Source organism: Mytilus trossulus, chromosome 7, assembly GCF_036588685.1.
Source record: "Mytilus trossulus isolate FHL-02 chromosome 7, PNRI_Mtr1.1.1.hap1, whole genome shotgun sequence".
Lineage (NCBI taxonomy): Eukaryota > Metazoa > Mollusca > Bivalvia > Mytilida > Mytilidae > Mytilus > Mytilus trossulus.
In genome coordinates, this window is record NC_086379.1 from 4,922,009 (window position 1) to 4,926,811 (window position 4,803).

Below are 4,803 nucleotides of genomic sequence, written 5' to 3' on the forward strand. Positions count from 1 at the left end.
CATACTATGTAGATGTACATATCGACAGAAAATTATGATCCATTTTATTTTTCTTGTACAACTTTTTTTTCTTACAGTTATTTTATTTATCCAGTGACAATGTAGGTACGTGGGGCATGTGAGCGCGCTCACTAAGGTTTATTTAATCTTATTTCTCTAGGAAAATATTTGCATATTATTTTGGGTTTGGCCAAAGGAGTATGCATTTGGTCATTGTTAGGGTAAAATGATAGTCTGGGATCCTGGCTGACTGCTCGACAGAAGAGCTACATGTAGGCGGAATACAACCTGCAATAGGATATTAGGATTATATTGTTACGAATTCATTGCAAATGATTTTTTATTTTATATTTAACCTGCAAATTTGAAAAGAAAAGGTATATTGATTAATATCGTGAATCATTTCAGCTAATTACCGATTGACAACATGTTAGATTTCTTAAGGTTGTCGGGCTAAAAGGAGGGTTTGCACCAGGTGGGGTTCATTTCGGGAGTACGGGGCATTTAATTAGCAGCTTTTGAGATCGAGGGACTCGTGAATATTTTGGTCATTTTGGTCGTACATTTTTATTGTAGGAAATCTGGTAGCGGCAATTTTTAAGCTTCTGGATCAGAAAAATTCAGTAGGCATACATATTGTAGTGTAGTTAATAATCATTCAAAAGAGTTCAAAAGTAGATAAATAATTTATTTATCAACTTAAATCCAAACCATCATTCATGATTACAGGAGTCTATAAAGAAAAGGGAAAGAAACTATTACAATGTATATTACTAATGACTAACTACCACAAAACCAAATAAACATAATATACTACATTCACCCCCTCTTAAAGTCAACACAATAGTTCAATTAAAAATTTCAGTTAATCGTCAAATCCAAATCTAGATGGTTTCTTAACTATACGTGTAGAACGTCTAATAACGGGAGATGTTTCCATAGTGTTGTCCATGTTGTTGGTTGCTTCCTGTATTGTATTTTCAACATCGGTTTCGGACATTTCCGTAGTTGTATGATCGTTCAAAACGGAATGATCAAGATTGTCATTGCTTATTGATTGTCCTCTTGGTGCAAGATGTCGGACTGATACAGTAGTTTCGCGTCCATCAGGCAATCTAATATGAGCATAAGTTGGATTAGCTTCCAAAAGATCTACTTCCTCGACGAGAGGATCATATTTAGACGCACACACATGCTTTTTCATTAAAACTGGTCCAGGATTGGCTAACCACGACGGAATAGATTGGCCATATGATGATCTTCTTGTGAAGTTGAAAAACCTTTCATGTGGAGTACAGTTTATTGATGTACATAACAAACTTCGAATAGAGTGCAGTGCATCTGGCAATACACTCTGCCACTGCGTCTCTTTAAGTCCCAAAAATTCTAATGCTAGTGTCACGGCTTTCCAGATGATACCGTTATAGCGTCCACATTGTCCATTGCTCTGTGGGCTGTATGGCGTTGTCCTGCTAGTAGCTACTCCATGCGATTGTAGAAAAGTTTTGAGTTCGGCACTCATGAAAGATTGACCATGGTCCGAGTGAATATAAGCAGGCAAACCAAAAAGAGCAAATAACTGTCGTAAACACTGAATAACTGTTGCGCTTGTTATATCGGAACAAGGAAAGGCAAACGGGAATCTTGAGTATTCGTCAACAACGGTAGAGAATATACTTCTTTGTACTAACAGACGGTAGTGGTCCTTTAAAATCAATGCTTAAGCATTCAAATGATTGTATAGCTTTCACAAGAGGTGATGCATTCGGTTTAGCATACTGAGGTTTTACTTTTGCACAAATCTCACACTGTTTGGTTGTTCTCTTGACGTCATCAACTGAGAAAGGTAAGTTCTTTGAACGGACGAAGTGAAGAAGTCGATTGATGCCCGGATGGCAAAGTGCACTATGAATTTTAGAAAGAGAATCGGAGCTGATGGATGAGCAGAACGCTCGAGAAAAGCAATCGGCTGATGCATTGTCTTGTCCAGGACGATATTTTATATCATAGCTGTAACAGCTCAATTCAGTTCTCCATCGAATTATTTTGTCATTTTTCACTTTACCGTGCTTCTTTGAATCAAACATATAAGAAACTGCTTCCTGATCAGTGATAAGAGTGAAATGTTTCCCACTAAGTAAGTGTCTCCATTTGCGAACCACATCTTTAATGACACATGCTTCCTTTTCTACAGATGAGTGTCCTTATTCATGAGCATTTAAAGTTCTAGAAAAGAAAGTAACAGGCCATCCACCCTGATTGAGACTTCCGGCTACTACAGAATCCGAGGCATCGGTTTCTACGACAAAAGGAATAGCTTCATCAATTGTACTGATGCTTGCGTTTTCAAGGTCGGATTTCAAATCATCGAATGCTTTCACTGCAATAGAGTCTAACGGAAAAGAAGTAGCGTTAGCTAACGGTTTAATTTTGTCTGAGAATCTTGGTATCCATTGACTATAATACGAAAACATTCCCATGGCTCTTTTCACCGATTTAGGACTGTGAGGCACATTGAGTTCCCTTACCGGGTTCATTCGATCAGGGTCCGGTCGTAAAACACCTTGACTGATGGTATATCCACTAGTGAGGATCTAGCCGTCATGAGGCCAGCCTTCAATAATATTCATGAGCCGTCAAATATATTCATGAGATGACTTGCGTTCGAAGAAGTGTTGTTAGAAAATATGAACGATCATTATGATTAAATAACGTTCCTATTTATATTCGATATTGCTTCAAACAGGCATGTTAATGGGTGTCTTCTTCGAGGTCCGCGTTTAGTTAATCAACTTTGGATCTTCTTCAAGGTCTGCGTCTTTAAACAACATTGTAAATGTTATAAAAACAATGTAAATGCTTCAATAAATATAAAACAAAGTAATGGTCTTTTAACATTCTGTGATAAGAGAAATAATGTAGACTGAAGCAATAACAAGTTTAAAAAATACAGTTAAATATAGAAATTAAACGGGACATTACAACAAACAAATAAAGTAAAGAACAGTTCTTTTGTGATTATCGAATCAATGTAAACTACAATAAAAAAAATATGATTAAATATAGAAACTTAGGAATGAGAGAGAATTGATGGTCATATGGGCATTCCATAATTTGGTCGTTGTCTACAAATATAGTCCAATCATGAAACTAAAAGATACAAAACATACAACAATATTTTCTATCTAAACAGATTAGAATAAATAGAAACATAGTTAATTGAAGAAATAAAAACAACAGAAAAATAAAAACAGTCAATTACTATATTTCAATGACATATATAATTCTTCCAAATTACGGAGACCAATCAGAGTCATTAATCTCAACATTAACAGTTCATCACTTCATATTATTGCCTCTAAAATGGCCCATAGCACTTATGCCCTAGACCCGTACGAGTTAGTCAGGAAAGGATAATAGGGGTACCCTTGTATATCACAAATTCGAAAATGAACTATTGCCGGCTATTACCCTAGACCCGTACGAGTTTGTCAGTAGAGGGTTAAAAGGGGGGATATGGTATTCCGGTATACAACGAATACGAACTGAACTATTGACGGCTGGCCAAACTAAAATATTATCCACATCGACCATTATACCAGAGGTAGAGGTTGGTATTGTCTCTAAAATGGCCCATAGCACTTATGCCCTTCATCCGTACGAGTTAGTCATGAAAGGATAAGGGGGATACCCTGGTATATCACAAATTCAAAAATGAACTATTGCCGGCTGACCAAAAGAAGAGATTCTCCACGTGGGCAATGATACCAGAGGAAGAGGTACTTATTGCCTTAAAAATGACCCATAACACTTATACCCTAGACCCGTACGAGTTTGTCAGTAGAGGGTTAAAAGGGGGGATATGGTATTCCGGTATACAACGAATTCGAACTGAACTATTGACGGCTGGCCAAACTAAAAGATTATCCACATCGACCATTATACCAGATGTAGAGGTTGGTATTGTCTCTAAAATGGCCCATAGCACTTATGCCCTAGACCCGTACGAGATAGTCAGGAAAGGATAAGGGGGTACCCTGGTATATCACAAATTCGAAAATGAACTATTGCCGGCTGGCCAAACGAAGAGCTTCTCCACGTGGGCAATGATACCAAAGGTAGATGTACTTTTTGCCTTTGAAATGGCCCATAACACTTATACCCTAGACCCATACGAGTTTGTCAGTAGAGGGTTAAAAGGGGGGATATGGTATCCCGGTATACAACGAATTCTAACTGAACTATTGCCGGCTGGCCAAACTAAGAGATTCTCCACATCGACCATTATACCAGAGGTAGAGGTTGGTATTGTCTCTAAAATTGCCTATAGCACTTATGCCCTAGACCCGTACAAATTAGTCAGGAAAGGATAAGGGGGGTATCCTGGTATATCACAAATTCGAAAATGAACTATTGCCGGCTGGCCAAACGAAGAGCTTCTCCACGTGGGCAATGATAGCAGAGGAAGAAGTACTTATTGCCTTTAAAATGGCCCATAACACTTATACCCTAGACCCGTACGAGTTTGTCAGTAGAGGGTTAAAAGGGGTGATATGGTATCCCGGTATACAACGAATTCGAACTGTACTATTGCCGGCTGGCCAAACTAAGAGATTCTCAACATCGACCATTATACCAGAGTTAGAGGTTGGTATTGTCTCTAAAATGGCCCATAGCACTTATGCCCTAGACCCGTACGAGTTAGTCAGGAAAGGATAAGGGGGGTACCCTGGTATATCACAAATTCGAAAATTAACTATTGCCGGCTGGCCAAACGAAGAGGTTCTCCACGTGGGCAATGAT

General features: G+C 38.3%; 1 pseudogene; it reads right to left on the bottom strand.

The window, feature by feature from the left end:
- Window positions 1–865: 865 nt before the first annotated feature.
- On the bottom strand, window positions 866–2,537 carry LOC134726118 (uncharacterized; annotated as a pseudogene).
- Window positions 2,538–4,803: the final 2,266 nt, after the last annotated feature.